At 45.4% G+C, this 16,348-nt stretch overlaps 16 non-coding genes across 16 annotated transcripts; 9 read left to right on the plus strand and 7 right to left on the minus strand.

The window, feature by feature from the left end:
* The first annotated feature begins 519 nt into the window (after positions 1–519).
* LOC146820439 (U6 spliceosomal RNA) lies at positions 520–626 on the plus strand. The gene has a single exon (XR_014965399.1). It is a non-coding gene; the product is annotated as a U6 spliceosomal RNA (small nuclear RNA).
* Positions 627–1,625: 999 nt separating this feature from the next.
* Positions 1,626–1,698, minus strand: TRNAR-ACG (transfer RNA arginine (anticodon ACG)). The gene has a single exon. It is a non-coding gene; the product is annotated as a tRNA-Arg (tRNA).
* Positions 1,699–2,472: 774 nt separating this feature from the next.
* LOC146820441 (U6 spliceosomal RNA) lies at positions 2,473–2,579 on the plus strand. Its single transcript, XR_014965159.1, has one exon. It is a non-coding gene; the product is annotated as a U6 spliceosomal RNA (small nuclear RNA).
* Positions 2,580–3,588: 1,009 nt separating this feature from the next.
* On the minus strand, positions 3,589–3,661 carry TRNAR-ACG (transfer RNA arginine (anticodon ACG)). The gene has a single exon. It is a non-coding gene; the product is annotated as a tRNA-Arg (tRNA).
* Positions 3,662–4,437: 776 nt separating this feature from the next.
* LOC146820443 (U6 spliceosomal RNA) lies at positions 4,438–4,544 on the plus strand. The gene has a single exon (XR_014965170.1). It is a non-coding gene; the product is annotated as a U6 spliceosomal RNA (small nuclear RNA).
* A 1,009-nt stretch (positions 4,545–5,553) lies between these two features.
* TRNAR-ACG (transfer RNA arginine (anticodon ACG)) lies at positions 5,554–5,626 on the minus strand. The gene has a single exon. It is a non-coding gene; the product is annotated as a tRNA-Arg (tRNA).
* Positions 5,627–6,408: 782 nt separating this feature from the next.
* On the plus strand, positions 6,409–6,515 carry LOC146820445 (U6 spliceosomal RNA). Its single transcript, XR_014965181.1, has one exon. It is a non-coding gene; the product is annotated as a U6 spliceosomal RNA (small nuclear RNA).
* Positions 6,516–8,380: 1,865 nt separating this feature from the next.
* On the plus strand, positions 8,381–8,487 carry LOC146820446 (U6 spliceosomal RNA). The gene has a single exon (XR_014965455.1). It is a non-coding gene; the product is annotated as a U6 spliceosomal RNA (small nuclear RNA).
* A 999-nt stretch (positions 8,488–9,486) lies between these two features.
* Positions 9,487–9,559, minus strand: TRNAR-ACG (transfer RNA arginine (anticodon ACG)). The gene has a single exon. It is a non-coding gene; the product is annotated as a tRNA-Arg (tRNA).
* A 774-nt stretch (positions 9,560–10,333) lies between these two features.
* LOC146820448 (U6 spliceosomal RNA) lies at positions 10,334–10,440 on the plus strand. Its single transcript, XR_014965191.1, has one exon. It is a non-coding gene; the product is annotated as a U6 spliceosomal RNA (small nuclear RNA).
* Positions 10,441–11,449: 1,009 nt separating this feature from the next.
* Positions 11,450–11,522, minus strand: TRNAR-ACG (transfer RNA arginine (anticodon ACG)). Its single transcript has one exon. It is a non-coding gene; the product is annotated as a tRNA-Arg (tRNA).
* A 774-nt stretch (positions 11,523–12,296) lies between these two features.
* LOC146820450 (U6 spliceosomal RNA) lies at positions 12,297–12,403 on the plus strand. Its single transcript, XR_014965197.1, has one exon. It is a non-coding gene; the product is annotated as a U6 spliceosomal RNA (small nuclear RNA).
* A 999-nt stretch (positions 12,404–13,402) lies between these two features.
* Positions 13,403–13,475, minus strand: TRNAR-ACG (transfer RNA arginine (anticodon ACG)). Its single transcript has one exon. It is a non-coding gene; the product is annotated as a tRNA-Arg (tRNA).
* Positions 13,476–14,249: 774 nt separating this feature from the next.
* Positions 14,250–14,356, plus strand: LOC146820452 (U6 spliceosomal RNA). The gene has a single exon (XR_014965203.1). It is a non-coding gene; the product is annotated as a U6 spliceosomal RNA (small nuclear RNA).
* A 1,009-nt stretch (positions 14,357–15,365) lies between these two features.
* Positions 15,366–15,438, minus strand: TRNAR-ACG (transfer RNA arginine (anticodon ACG)). The gene has a single exon. It is a non-coding gene; the product is annotated as a tRNA-Arg (tRNA).
* A 774-nt stretch (positions 15,439–16,212) lies between these two features.
* Positions 16,213–16,319, plus strand: LOC146820454 (U6 spliceosomal RNA). Its single transcript, XR_014965204.1, has one exon. It is a non-coding gene; the product is annotated as a U6 spliceosomal RNA (small nuclear RNA).
* Positions 16,320–16,348: the final 29 nt, after the last annotated feature.

The raw sequence follows: 16,348 nt of genomic DNA on the forward strand, positions 1-16,348 counted from the left end.
GATCAGCCTCAGTTTCTTAAATAGTCTGCATTAACATCATCAGTTCCACGTCTGTGTGGAGCTGATCTTGAGGACTTCTTAATCAGCAGGCGGGTACAACAATAAAGTGTTTAATATTACAATACAGGCGAAAATTCAGACACCTTGTCATAGGCTCACCTTGTCCAGGGACCCAGGCATGCTGCCTTTCCACTCTCAGAGCCCTTCACCTAACCTACTGTGCAGCTGTTTCACCTCTAATATCACTGTTCCACAGGCAGCGTGATGTCACAATGTTCCTTGTCTGTAGCCTGAACCATGAGCCTTTGCAACCCTGGCATAATCTACATACTTCCAATTGGTGAAGTCTTGGACCACAAATGCAGTGAAGAATAATGGATTGTTACTCTTCATTCATTTTTGCCCATTGGCTCAGATTTGAATGCTTACAGGCCATCCGAGCATCTCTGCCAGGCCACCCTATGTCTAGAGACTGTAGATTTAGAGAGTTTATAAACATTGTAGGTTCATCACTGAAGTGTGCTCGCTTCGGCAGCACATATACTAAAATTGGAACGATACAGAGAAGATTAGCATGGCCCCTGCGCAAGGATGACACGCAAATTCGTGAAGCGTACCATATTTTTACCAGCTTTCAGGAGAGAAATGTTCTATGTTTTCAAGACTAATTGAAATAATAAAGCAGGTTCCAGTGCTTTCCTCCTAATATGTATTTTTCAATTTTTCTCTCCTCAACATTTTTAATGTATTTACCTCGCAGTAAAGAAGGTGTACTCTATGTGTCCAGCTGCATTTAGCAAGGAAGCCTGCAGGACTTCTGGGACTTTTCTTTCTCTTCTTCAGCCTCCCTGTCATTATTCTTCACAACCCCCAAATCTATACTGCTGCCAGCGATGCGTTGCTTTGTGGGAAGCAAGACAAAGAGAAGGGGAGGGCCTATGCAAATGATGGCCTCAGGGCTGTCTGGGAGTCCCTTTTCAGCAGTACTGTTAAAATCCGCCTTGCAACCAGATTGGTCTGGTAAGCTGAAAAATACCAGGCATGATTGGGCACCGGGTCCTCTAGGCCCTTGGAGGACATATTGGGCCTGCATCCCTCAGTTTCTGAGGTCCAAGAAATGTTCACCCTCCACCCTAATAGAGAGGTCTTGGCCGATCGGGGCAGAAGGGAGCAGGGCAAGATGCTCAAGATCCTGCTCTAATAATGAACTGCCTTCCTCTCTCCTTACCTGTGGTTATGCCTGGCTGCTTGGTTCCAGTTGTAGGCCTACATCCCACAGGCAATTTGCTTGTCTCTCTCACACATGTAAATGGGTCAGCACTCAAGTGCGCACACCTGCCTGCACCCACAGATCCTCTCACACACACTTTTCTCAACAAGATTTTTTCCTAGTTTAGAGACTCAGAGACCCATGTTGAAATACAAAAGCAGCACACCACATGACGGCCTTCACATAGAATCCAGCAGCAAATGGGAAACTTTTAACCAGCCGTGGTCCTATTACTGCAGCCCTACCATGGAACGACTGCTGGATGAGTCGTGCTCAAGAATATTGAACCTACAACAAGTCTGAGGTAAATAAGAATTCCACAGGAATACCATAAAACAGGGACCTATGACCCTTTCGAGCCAGATAGGAGTCGAACCTACAATCTTCTGATCCGTAGTCAGACACGTTATCCATTGCGCCACTGGCCCCATGTAGGTACACCCATACTTTTGTCCTTAAGAGGACCAGAAATTGTGTGTGTGTGTGTGTGTGTTTTAAAACACCATTCCATCAACCTTTTTAGCCATGTTTACTGCTCACAACCAGAAGACACAAGTAAACCCACCTGAGGGACCTCCTGAAATTCTGTTCTGTCAGGTGTTCCTAACTTATACAAAGGACTTTAGGAGGAGGAAGGACCTAAAAGTCAGGCGAAATGGTCCTAGATCCAAGGAAATGTTTTAGATCAGCCTCAGTTTCTTAAATAGTCTGCATTAACATCATCAGTTCCACGTCTGTGTGGAGCTGATCTTGAGGACTTCTTAATCAGCAGGCGGGTACAACAATAAAGTGTTTAATATTACAATACAGGTGAAAATTCAGACACCTTGTCATAGGCTCACCTTGTCCAGGGACCCAGGCATGCTGCCTTTCCACTCTCAGAGCCCTTCACCTAACCTACTGTGCAGCTGTTTCACCTCTAATATCACTGTTCCACAGGCAGCGTGATGTCACAATGTTCCTTGTCTGTAGCCTGAACCATGAGCCTTTGCAACCCTGGCATAATCTACATACTTCCAATTGGTGAAGTCTTGGACCACAAATGCAGTGAAGAATAATGGATTGTTACTCTTCATTCATTTTTGCCCATTGGCTCAGATTTGAATGCTTACAGGCCATCCGAGCATCTCTGCCAGGCCACCCTATGTCTAGAGACTGTAGATTTAGAGAGTTTATAAACATTGTAGGTTCATCAATGAAGTGTGCTCGCTTCGGCAGCACATATACTAAAATTGGAACGATACAGAGAAGATTAGCATGGCCCCTGCGCAAGGATGACACGCAAATTCGTGAAGCGTTCCATATTTTTACCAGCTTTCAGGAGAGAAATGTTCTATGTTTTCAAGACTAATTGAAATAATAAAGCAGGTTCCAGTGCTTTCCTCCTAATATGTATTTTTCAATTTTTCTCTCCTCAACATTTTTAATGTATTTACCTCGCAGTAAAGAAGGTGCACTCTATGTGTCCAGCTGCATTTAGCAAGGAAGCCTGCAGGACTTCTGGGACTTTTCTTTCTCTTCTTCAGCCTCCCTGTCATTATTCTTCACAACCCCCAAATCTATACTGCTGCCAGCGATGCGTTGCTTTGTGGGAAGCAAGACAAAGAGAAGGGGAGGGCCTATGCAAATGATGGCCTCAGGGCTGTCTGGGAGTCCCTTTTCAGCAGTACTGTTAAAATCCGCCTTGCAACCAGATTGGTCGGGTAAGCTGAAAAACACCAGGCATGATTGGGCACCGGGTCCTCTAGGCCCTTGGAGGACATATTGGGCCTGCATCCCTCAGTTTCTGAGGTCCAAGAAATGTTCACCCTCCACCCTAATAGAGAGGTCTTGGCCGATCGTGGCCGATCGGGGCAGAAGGGAGCAGGGCAAGATGCTCATGATCCTGCTCTAATAATGAACTGCCTTCCTCTCTCCTTACCTGTGGTTATGCCTGGCTGCTTGGTTCCAGTTGTAGGCCTACATCCCACAGGCAATTTGCTTGTCTCTCTCACACATGTAAATGGGTCAGCACTCAAGTGCACACACCTGCCTGCACCCACAGATCCTCTCACACACACTTTTCTCAACAAGATTTTTTCCTAGTTTAGAGACTCAGAGACCCATGTTGAAATACAAAAGCAGCACACCACATGACGGCCTTCACATAGAATCCAGCAGCAAATGGGAAACTTTTAACCAGCCGTGGTCCTATTACTGCAGCCCTACCATGGAACGACTGCTGGATGAGTCGTGCTCAAGAATATTGAACCTACAACAAGTCTGAGGTAAATAAGAATTCCACAGGAATACCATAAAACAGGGACCTATGAACCTTTCGAGCCAGATAGGAGTCGAACCTACAATCTTCTGATCCGTAGTCAGACGCGTTATCCATTGCGCCACTGGCCCCATGTAGGTACACCCATACTTTTGTCCTTAAGAGGACCAGAAATTGTGTGTGTGTGTGTGTGTGTGTGTTTTAAAACACCATTCCATCAACCTTTTTAGCCATGTTTACTGCTCACAACCAGAAGACACAAGTAAACCCACCTGAGGGACCTCCTGAAATTCTGTTCTGTCAGGTGTTCCTAACTTATACAAAGGACTTTAGGAGGAGGAAGGACCTAAAAGTCAGGCGAAATGGTCCTAGATCCAAGGAAATGTTTTAGATCAGCCTCAGTTTCTTAAATAGTCTGCATTAACATCATCAGTTCCACGTCTGTGTGGAGCTGATCTTGAGGACTTCTTTCAGCAGGCGGGTACAACAATAAAGTGTTTAATATTACAATACAGGCGAAAATTCAGACACCTTGTCATAGGCTCACCTTGTCCAGGGACCCAGGCATGCTGCCTTTCCACTCTCAGAGCCCTTCACCTAACCTACTGTGCAGCTGTTTCACCTCTAATATCACTGTTCCACAGGCAGCTTGATGTCACAATGTTCCTTGTCTGTAGCCTGAACCATGAGCCTTTGCAACCCTGGCATAATCTACATACTTCCAATTGGTGAAGTCTTGGACCACAAATGCAGTGAAGAATAATGGATTGTTACTCTTCATTCATTTTTGCCCATTGGCTCAGATTTGAATGCTTACAGGCCATCCGAGCATCTCTGCCAGGCCACCCTATGTCTAGAGACTGTAGATTTAGAGAGTTTATAGACATTGTAGGTTCATCAATGAAGTGTGCTCGCTTCGGCAGCACATATACTAAAATTGGAACGATACAGAGAAGATTAGCATGGCCCCTGCGCAAGGATGACACGCAAATTCGTGAAGCGTTCCATATTTTTACCAGCTTTCAGGAGAGAAATGTTCTATGTTTTCAAGACTAATTGAAATAATAAAGCAGGTTCCAGTGCTTTCCTCCTAATATGTATTTTTCAATTTTTCTCTCCTCAACATTTTTAATGTATTTACCTCGCAGTAAAGAAGGTGCACTCTATGTGTCCAGCTGCATTTAGCAAGGAAGCCTGCAGGACTTCTGGGACTTTTCTTTCTCTTCTTCAGCCTCCCTGTCATTATTCTTCACAACCCCCAAATCTATACTGCTGCCAGCGATGCGTTGCTTTGTGGGAAGCAAGACAAAGAGAAGGGGAGGGCCTATGCAAATGATGGCCTCAGGGCTGTCTGGGAGTCCCTTTTCAGCAGTAATGTTAAAATCCGCCTTGCAACCAAATTGGTCGGGTAAGCTGAAAAACACAAGGCATGATTGGGCACCGGGTCCTCTAGGCCCTTGGAGGACATATTGGGCCTGCATCCCTCAGTTTCTGAGGTCCAAGAAATGTTCACCCTCCACCCTAATAGAGAGGTATTGGCCGATCGTGGCCGATCAGGGCAGAAGGGAGCAGGGCAAGATGCTCATGATCCTGCTCTAATAATGAACTGCCTTCCTCTCTCCTTACCTGTGGTTATGCCTGGCTGCTTGGTTCCAGTTGTAGGCCTACATCCCACAGGCAATTTGCTTGTCTCTCTCACACATGTAAATGGGTCAGCACTCAAGTGCACACACCTGCCTGCACCCACAGATCCTCTCACACACACTTTTCTCAACAAGATTTTTTCCTAGTTTAAAGACTCAGAGACCCATGTTGAAATACAAAAGCAGCACACTACATGACGGCCTTCACATAGAATCCAGCAGCAAATGGGAAACTTTTAACTAGCCGTGGTCCTATTACTGCAGCCCTACCATGGAACGACTGCTGGATGAGTCGTGCTCGAGAATATTGAACCTACAACAAGTCTGAGGTAAATAAGAATTCCACAGGAATACCATAAAACAGGGACCTATGACCCTTTCGAGCCAGATAGGAATCAAACCTACAATCTTCTGATCCGTAGTCAGACGCGTTATCCATTGCGCCACTGGCCCCATGTAGGTACACCCATACTTTTGTCCTTAAGAGGACCAGAAATTGTGTGTGTGTGTGTGTGTGTGTGTGTGTTTTAAAACACCATTCCATCAACCTTTTTAGCCATGTTTACTGCTCACAACCAGAAGACACAAGTAAACCCACCTGAGGGACCTCCTGAAATTCTGTTCTGTCAGGTGTTCCTAACTTATACAAAGGACTTTAGGAGGAGGAAGGACCTAAAAGTCAGGCGAAATGGTCCTAGATCCAAGGAAATGTTTTAGATCAGCCTCAGTTTCTTAAATAGTCTGCATTAACATCATCAGTTCCACGTCTGTGTGGAGCTGATCTTGAGGACTTCTTAATCAGCAGGCGGGTACAACAATAAAGTGTTTAATATTACAATACAGGCGAAAATTCAGACACCTTGTCATAGGCTCACCTTGTCCAGGGACCCAGGCATGCTGCCTTTCCACTCTCAGAGCCCTTCACCTAACCTACTGTGCAGCTGTTTCACCTCTAATATCACTGTTCCACAGGCAGCGTGATGTCACAATGTTCCTTGTCTGTAGCCTGAACCATGAGCCTTTGCAACCCTGGCATAATCTACATACTTCCAATTGGTGAAGTCTTGGACCACAAATGCAGTGAAGAATAATGGATTGTTACTCTTCATTCATTTTTGCCCATTGGCTCAGATTTGAATGCTTACAGGCCATCCGAGCATCTCTGCCAGGCCACCCTATGTCTAGAGACTGTAGATTTAGAGAGTTTATAAACATTGTAGGTTCATCAATAAAGTGTGCTCGCTTCGGCAGCACATATACTAAAATTGGAACGATACAGAGAAGATTAGCATGGCCCCTGCGCAAGGATGACACGCAAATTCGTGAAGCGTTCCATATTTTTACCAGCTTTCAGGAGAGAAATGTTCTATGTTTTCAAGACTAATTAAAATAATAAAGCAGGTTCCAGTGCTTTCCTCCTAATATGTATTTTTCAATTTTTCTCTCCTCAACATTTTTAATGTATTTACCTCGCAGTAAAGAAGGTGCACTCTATGTGTCCAGCTGCATTTAGCAAGGAAGCCTGCAGGACTTCTGGGACTTTTCTTTCTCTTCTTCAGCCTCCCTGTCATTATTCTTCACAACCCCCAAATCTATACTGCTGCCAGCGATGCGTTGCTTTGTGGGAAGCAAGACAAAGAGAAGGGGAGGGCCTATGCAAATGATGGCCTCAGGGCTGTCTGGGAGTCCCTTTTCAGCAGTACTGTTAAAATCCGCCTTGCAACCAGATTGGTCGGGTAAGCTGAAAAACACCAGGCATGATTGGGCACCGGGTCCTCTAGGCCCTTGGAGGACATATTGGGCCTGCATCCCTCAGTTTCTGAGGTCCAAGAAATGTTCACCCTCCACCCTAATAGAGAGGTCTTGGCCGATCGTGGCCGATCGGGGCAGAAGGGAGCAGGGCAAGATGCTCATGATCCTGCTCTAATAATGAACTGCCTTCCTCTCTCCTTACCTGTGGTTATGCCTGGCTGCTTGGTTCCAGTTGTAGGCCTACATCCCACAGGCAATTTGCTTGTCTCTCTCACACATGTAAATGGGTCAGCACTCAAGTGCACACACCTGCCTGCACCCACAGATCCTCTCACACACACTTTTCTCAACAAGATTTTTTCCTAGTTTAGAGACTCAGAGACCCATGTTGAAATACAAAAGCAGCACACCACATGACGGCCTTCACATAGAATCCAGCAGCAAATGGGAAACTTTTAACTAGCCGTGGTCCTATTACTGCAGCCCTACCATGGAACGACTGCTGGATGAGTCGTGCTCGAGAATATTGAACCTACAACAAGTCTGAGGTAAATAAGAATTCCACAGGAATACCATAAACAGGGACCTATGACCCTTTCGAGCCAGATAGGAATCAAACCTACAATCGACTGATCCGTAGTCAGACGCGTTATCCATTGCGCCACTGGCCCCATGTAGGTACACCCATACTTTTGTCCTTAAGAGGACCAGAAATTGTGTGTGTGTGTGTGTGTGTGTATGTGTGTTTTAAAACACCATTCCATCAACCTTTTTAGCCATGTTTACTGCTCACAACCAGAAGACACAAGTAAACCCACCTGAGGGACCTCCTGAAATTCTGTTCTGTCAGGTGTTCCTAACTTATACAAAGGACTTTAGGAGGAGGAAGGACCTAAAAGTCAGGCGAAATGGTCCTAGATCCAAGGAAATGTTTTAGATCAGCCTCAGTTTCTTAAATAGTCTGCATTAACATCATCAGTTCCACGTCTGTGTGGAGCTGATCTTGAGGACTTCTTAATCAGCAGGCGGGTACAACAATAAAGTGTTTAATATTACAATACAGGCGAAAATTCAGACACCTTGTCATAGGCTCACCTTGTCCAGGGACCCAGGCATGCTGCCTTTCCACTCTCAGAGCCCTTCACCTAACCTACTGTGCAGCTGTTTCACCTCTAATATCACTGTTCCACAGGCAGCGTGATGTCACAATGTTCCTTGTCTGTAGCCTGAACCATGAGCCTTTGCAACCCTGGCATAATCTACATACTTCCAATTGGTGAAGTCTTGGACCACAAATGCAGTGAAGAATAATGGATTGTTACTCTTCATTCATTTTTGCCCATTGGCTCAGATTTGAATGCTTACAGGCCATCCGAGCATCTCTGCCAGGCCACCCTATGTCTAGAGACTGTAGATTTAGAGAGTTTATAAACATTGTAGGTTCATCACTGAAGTGTGCTCGCTTCGGCAGCACATATACTAAAATTGGAACGATACAGAGAAGATTAGCATGGCCCCTGCGCAAGGATGACACGCAAATTCGTGAAGCGTGCCATATTTTTACCAGCTTTCAGGAGAGAAATGTTCTATGTTTTCAAGACTAATTGAAATAATAAAGCAGGTTCCAGTGCTTTCCTCCTAATATGTATTTTTCAATTTTTCTCTCCTCAACATTTTTAATGTATTTACCTCGCAGTAAAGAAGGTGTACTCTATGTGTCCAGCTGCATTTAGCAAGGAAGCCTGCAGGACTTCTGGGACTTTTCTTTCTCTTCTTCAGCCTCCCTGTCATTATTCTTCACAACCCCCAAATCTATACTGCTGCCAGCGATGCGTTGCTTTGTGGGAAGCAAGACAAAGAGAAGGGGAGGGCCTATGCAAATGATGGCCTCAGGGCTGTCTGGGAGTCCCTTTTCAGCAGTACTGTTAAAATCCGCCTTGCAACCAGATTGGTCTGGTAAGCTGAAAAATACCAGGCATGATTGGGCACCGGGTCCTCTAGGCCCTTGGAGGACATATTGGGCCTGCATCCCTCAGTTTCTGAGGTCCAAGAAATGTTCACCCTCCACCCTAATAGAGAGGTCTTGGCCGATCGGGGCAGAAGGGAGCAGGGCAAGATGCTCATGATCCTGCTCTAATAATGAACTGCCTTCCTCTCTCCTTACCTGTGGTTATGCCTGGCTGCTTGGTTCCAGTTGTAGGCCTACATCCCACAGGCAATTTGCTTGTCTCTCTCACACATGTAAATGGGTCAGCACTCAAGTGCGCACACCTGCCTGCACCCACAGATCCTCTCACACACACTTTTCTCAACAAGATTTTTTCCTAGTTTAGAGACTCAGAGACCCATGTTGAAATACAAAAGCAGCACACCACATGACGGCCTTCACATAGAATCCAGCAGCAAATGGGAAACTTTTAACCAGCCGTGGTCCTATTACTGCAGCCCTACCATGGAACGACTGCTGGATGAGTCGTGCTCAAGAATATTGAACCTACAACAAGTCTGAGGTAAATAAGAATTCCACAGGAATACCATAAAACAGGGACCTATGACCCTTTCGAGCCAGATAGGAGTCGAACCTACAATCTTCTGATCCGTAGTCAGACACGTTATCCATTGCGCCACTGGCCCCATGTAGGTACACCCATACTTTTGTCCTTAAGAGGACCAGAAATTGTGTGTGTGTGTGTGTGTGTTTTAAAACACCATTCCATCAACCTTTTTAGCCATGTTTACTGCTCACAACCAGAAGACACAAGTAAACCCACCTGAGGGACCTCCTGAAATTCTGTTCTGTCAGGTGTTCCTAACTTATACAAAGGACTTTAGGAGGAGGAAGGACCTAAAAGTCAGGCGAAATGGTCCTAGATCCAAGGAAATGTTTTAGATCAGCCTCAGTTTCTTAAATAGTCTGCATTAACATCATCAGTTCCACGTCTGTGTGGAGCTGATCTTGAGGACTTCTTAATCAGCAGGCGGGTACAACAATAAAGTGTTTAATATTACAATACAGGCGAAAATTCAGACACCTTGTCATAGGCTCACCTTGTCCAGGGACCCAGGCATGCTGCCTTTCCACTCTCAGAGCCCTTCACCTAACCTACTGTGCAGCTGTTTCACCTCTAATATCACTGTTCCACAGGCAGCTTGATGTCACAATGTTCCTTGTCTGTAGCCTGAACCATGAGCCTTTGCAACCCTGGCATAATCTACATACTTCCAATTGGTGAAGTCTTGGACCACAAATGCAGTGAAGAATAATGGATTGTTACTCTTCATTCATTTTTGCCCATTGGCTCAGATTTGAATGCTTACAGGCCATCCGAGCATCTCTGCCAGGCCACCCTATGTCTAGAGACTGTAGATTTAGAGAGTTTATAGACATTGTAGGTTCATCAATGAAGTGTGCTCGCTTCGGCAGCACATATACTAAAATTGGAACGATACAGAGAAGATTAGCATGGCCCCTGCGCAAGGATGACACGCAAATTCGTGAAGCGTTCCATATTTTTACCAGCTTTCAGGAGAGAAATGTTCTATGTTTTCAAGACTAATTGAAATAATAAAGCAGGTTCCAGTGCTTTCCTCCTAATATGTATTTTTCAATTTTTCTCTCCTCAACATTTTTAATGTATTTACCTCGCAGTAAAGAAGGTGCACTCTATGTGTCCAGCTGCATTTAGCAAGGAAGCCTGCAGGACTTCTGGGACTTTTCTTTCTCTTCTTCAGCCTCCCTGTCATTATTCTTCACAACCCCCAAATCTATACTGCTGCCAGCGATGCGTTGCTTTGTGGGAAGCAAGACAAAGAGAAGGGGAGGGCCTATGCAAATGATGGCCTCAGGGCTGTCTGGGAGTCCCTTTTCAGCAGTAATGTTAAAATCCGCCTTGCAACCAAATTGGTCGGGTAAGCTGAAAAACACAAGGCATGATTGGGCACCGGGTCCTCTAGGCCCTTGGAGGACATATTGGGCCTGCATCCCTCAGTTTCTGAGGTCCAAGAAATGTTCACCCTCCACCCTAATAGAGAGGTATTGGCCGATCGTGGCCGATCAGGGCAGAAGGGAGCAGGGCAAGATGCTCATGATCCTGCTCTAATAATGAACTGCCTTCCTCTCTCCTTACCTGTGGTTATGCCTGGCTGCTTGGTTCCAGTTGTAGGCCTACATCCCACAGGCAATTTGCTTGTCTCTCTCACACATGTAAATGGGTCAGCACTCAAGTGCACACACCTGCCTGCACCCACAGATCCTCTCACACACACTTTTCTCAACAAGATTTTTTCCTAGTTTAGAGACTCAGAGACCCATGTTGAAATACAAAAGCAGCACACTACATGACGGCCTTCACATAGAATCCAGCAGCAAATGGGAAACTTTTAACTAGCCGTGGTCCTATTACTGCAGCCCTACCATGGAACGACTGCTGGATGAGTCGTGCTCGAGAATATTGAACCTACAACAAGTCTGAGGTAAATAAGAATTCCACAGGAATACCATAAAACAGGGACCTATGACCCTTTCGAGCCAGATAGGAATCAAACCTACAATCTTCTGATCCGTAGTCAGACGCGTTATCCATTGCGCCACTGGCCCCATGTAGGTACACCCATACTTTTGTCCTTAAGAGGACCAGAAATTGTGTGTGTGTGTGTGTGTGTTTTAAAACACCATTCCATCAACATTTTTAGCCATGTTTACTGCTCACAACCAAAAGACACAAGTAAACCCACCTGAGGGACCTCCTGAAATTCTGTTCTGTCAGGTGTTCCTAACTTATACAAAGGACTTTAGGAGGAGGAAGGACCTAAAAGTCAGGCGAAATGGTCCTAGATCCAAGGAAATGTTTTAGATCAGCCTCAGTTTCTTAAATAGTCTGCATTAACATCATCAGTTCCACGTCTGTGTGGAGCTGATCTTGAGGACTTCTTTATCAGCAGGCGGGTACAACAATAAAGTGTTTAATATTACAATACAGGCGAAAATTCAGACACCTTGTCATAGGCTCACCTTGTCCAGGGACCCAGGCATGCTACCTTTCCACTCTCAGAGCCCTTCACCTAACCTACTGTGCAGCTGTTTCACCTCTAATATCACTGTTCCACAGGCAGCGTGATGTCACAATGTTCCTTGTCTGTAGCCTGAACCATGAGCCTTTGCAACCCTGGCATAATCTACATACTTCCAATTGGTGAAGTCTTGGACCACAAATGCAGTGAAGAATAATGGATTGTTACTCTTCATTCATTTTTGCCCATTGGCTCAGATTTGAATGCTTACAGGCCATCCGAGCATCTCTGCCAGGCCACCCTATGTCTAGAGACTGTAGATTTAGAGAGTTTATAAACATTGTAGGTTCATCAATGAAGTGTGCTCGCTTCGGCAGCACATATACTAAAATTGGAACGATACAGAGAAGATTAGCATGGCCCCTGCGCAAGGATGACACGCAAATTCGTGAAGCGTTCCATATTTTTACCAGCTCTCAGGAGAGAAATGTTCTATGTTTTCAAGACTAATTAAAATAATAAAGCAGGTTCCAGTGCTTTCCTCCTAATATGTATTTTTCAATTTTTCTCTCCTCAACATTTTTAATGTATTTACCTCGCAGTAAAGAAGGTGCACTCTATGTGTCCAGCTGCATTTAGCAAGGAAGCCTGCAGGATTTCTGGGACTTTTCTTTCTCTTCTTCAGCCTCCCTGTCATTATTCTTCACAACCCCCAAATCTATACTGCTGCCAGCGATGCGTTGCTTTGTGGGAAGCAAGACAAAGAGAAGGGGAGGGCCTATGCAAATAATGGCCTCAGGGCTGTCTGGGAGTCCCTTTTCAGCAGTACTGTTAAAATCCGCCTTGCAACCAGATTGGTCGGGTAAGCTGAAAAACACCAGGCATGATTGGGCACCGGGTCCTCTAGGCCCTTGGAGGACATATTGGGCCTGCATCCCTCAGTTTCTGAGGTCCAAGAAATGTTCACCCTCCACCCTAATAGAGAGGTCTTGGCCGATCGGGGCAGAAGGGAGCAGGGCAAGATGCTCAAGATCCTGCTCTAATAATGAACTGCCTTCCTCTCTCCTTACCTGTGGTTATGCCTGGCTGCTTGGTTCCAGTTGTAGGCCTACATCCCACAGGCAATTTGCTTGTCTCTCTCACACATGTAAATGGGTCAGCACTCAAGTGCGCACACCTGCCTGCACCCACAGATCCTCTCACACACACTTTTCTCAACAAGATTTTTTCCTAGTTTAGAGACTCAGAGACCCATGTTGAAATACAAAAGCAGCACACCACATGACGGCCTTCACATAGAATCCAGCAGCAAATGGGAAACTTTTAACCAGCCGTGGTCCTATTACTGCAGCCCTACCATGGAACGACTGCTGGATGAGTCGTGCTCAAGAATATTGAACCTACAACAAGTCTGAGGTAAATAAGAATTCCACAGGAATACCATAAAACAGGGACCTATGACCCTTTCGAGCCAGATAGGAGTCGAACCTACAATCTTCTGATCCGTAGTCAGACACGTTATCCATTGCGCCACTGGCCCCATGTAGGTACACCCATACTTTTGTCCTTAAGAGGACCAGAAATTGTGTGTGTGTGTGTGTGTGTTTTAAAACACCATTCCATCAACCTTTTTAGCCATGTTTACTGCTCACAACCAGAAGACACAAGTAAACCCACCTGAGGGACCTCCTGAAATTCTGTTCTGTCAGGTGTTCCTAACTTATACAAAGGACTTTAGGAGGAGGAAGGACCTAAAAGTCAGGCGAAATGGTCCTAGATCCAAGGAAATGTTTTAGATCAGCCTCAGTTTCTTAAATAGTCTGCATTAACATCATCAGTTCCACGTCTGTGTGGAGCTGATCTTGAGGACTTCTTAATCAGCAGGCGGGTACAACAATAAAGTGTTTAATATTACAATACAGGCGAAAATTCAGACACCTTGTCATAGGCTCACCTTGTCCAGGGACCCAGGCATGCTGCCTTTCCACTCTCAGAGCCCTTCACCTAACCTACTGTGCAGCTGTTTCACCTCTAATATCACTGTTCCACAGGCAGCTTGATGTCACAATGTTCCTTGTCTGTAGCCTGAACCATGAGCCTTTGCAACCCTGGCATAATCTACATACTTCCAATTGGTGAAGTCTTGGACCACAAATGCAGTGAAGAATAATGGATTGTTACTCTTCATTCATTTTTGCCCATTGGCTCAGATTTGAATGCTTACAGGCCATCCGAGCATCTCTGCCAGGCCACCCTATGTCTAGAGACTGTAGATTTAGAGAGTTTATAGACATTGTAGGTTCATCAATGAAGTGTGCTCGCTTCGGCAGCACATATACTAAAATTGGAACGATACAGAGAAGATTAGCATGGCCCCTGCGCAAGGATGACACGCAAATTCGTGAAGCGTTCCATATTTTTACCAGCTTTCAGGAGAGAAATGTTCTATGTTTTCAAGACTAATTGAAATAATAAAGCAGGTTCCAGTGCTTTCCTCCTAATATGTATTTTTCAATTTTTCTCTCCTCAACATTTTTAATGTATTTACCTCGCAGTAAAGAAGGTGCACTCTATGTGTCCAGCTGCATTTAGCAAGGAAGCCTGCAGGACTTCTGGGACTTTTCTTTCTCTTCTTCAGCCTCCCTGTCATTATTCTTCACAACCCCCAAATCTATACTGCTGCCAGCGATGCGTTGCTTTGTGGGAAGCAAGACAAAGAGAAGGGGAGGGCCTATGCAAATGATGGCCTCAGGGCTGTCTGGGAGTCCCTTTTCAGCAGTAATGTTAAAATCCGCCTTGCAACCAAATTGGTCGGGTAAGCTGAAAAACACAAGGCATGATTGGGCACCGGGTCCTCTAGGCCCTTGGAGGACATATTGGGCCTGCATCCCTCAGTTTCTGAGGTCCAAGAAATGTTCACCCTCCACCCTAATAGAGAGGTATTGGCCGATCGTGGCCGATCAGGGCAGAAGGGAGCAGGGCAAGATGCTCATGATCCTGCTCTAATAATGAACTGCCTTCCTCTCTCCTTACCTGTGGTTATGCCTGGCTGCTTGGTTCCAGTTGTAGGCCTACATCCCACAGGCAATTTGCTTGTCTCTCTCACACATGTAAATGGGTCAGCACTCAAGTGCACACACCTGCCTGCACCCACAGATCCTCTCACACACACTTTTCTCAACAAGATTTTTTCCTAGTTTAGAGACTCAGAGACCCATGTTGAAATACAAAAGCAGCACACTACATGACGGCCTTCACATAGAATCCAGCAGCAAATGGGAAACTTTTAACTAGCCGTGGTCCTATTACTGCAGCCCTACCATGGAACGACTGCTGGATGAGTCGTGCTCGAGAATATTGAACCTACAACAAGTCTGAGGTAAATAAGAATTCCACAGGAATACCATAAAACAGGGACCTATGACCCTTTCGAGCCAGATAGGAATCAAACCTACAATCTTCTGATCCGTAGTCAGACGCGTTATCCATTGCGCCACTGGCCCCATGTAGGTACACCCATACTTTTGTCCTTAAGAGGACCAGAAATTGTGTGTGTGTGTGTGTGTGTTTTAAAACACCATTCCATCAACATTTTTAGCCATGTTTACTGCTCACAACCAAAAGACACAAGTAAACCCACCTGAGGGACCTCCTGAAATTCTGTTCTGTCAGGTGTTCCTAACTTATACAAAGGACTTTAGGAGGAGGAAGGACCTAAAAGTCAGGCGAAATGGTCCTAGATCCAAGGAAATGTTTTAGATCAGCCTCAGTTTCTTAAATAGTCTGCATTAACATCATCAGTTCCACGTCTGTGTGGAGCTGATCTTGAGGACTTCTTTATCAGCAGGCGGGTACAACAATAAAGTGTTTAATATTACAATACAGGCGAAAATTCAGACACCTTGTCATAGGCTCACCTTGTCCAGGGACCCAGGCATGCTACCTTTCCACTCTCAGAGCCCTTCACCTAACCTACTGTGCAGCTGTTTCACCTCTAATATCACTGTTCCACAGGCAGCGTGATGTCACAATGTTCCTTGTCTGTAGCCTGAACCATGAGCCTTTGCAACCCTGGCATAATCTACATACTTCCAATTGGTGAAGTCTTGGACCACAAATGCAGTGAAGAATAATGGATTGTTACTCTTCATTCATTTTTGCCCATTGGCTCAGATTTGAATGCTTACAGGCCATCCGAGCATCTCTGCCAGGCCACCCTATGTCTAGAGACTGTAGATTTAGAGAGTTTATAAACATTGTAGGTTCATCAATGAAGTGTGCTCGCTTCGGCAGCACATATACTAAAATTGGAACGATACAGAGAAGATTAGCATGGCCCCTGCGCAAGGATGACACGCAAATTCGTGAAGCGTTCCATATTTTTACCAGCTCTCAGGAGAGAAATGTTCTATG

Source organism: Triturus cristatus, chromosome 6, assembly GCF_964204655.1.
Source record: "Triturus cristatus chromosome 6, aTriCri1.1, whole genome shotgun sequence".
NCBI classification, from domain to species: domain Eukaryota; kingdom Metazoa; phylum Chordata; class Amphibia; order Caudata; family Salamandridae; genus Triturus; species Triturus cristatus.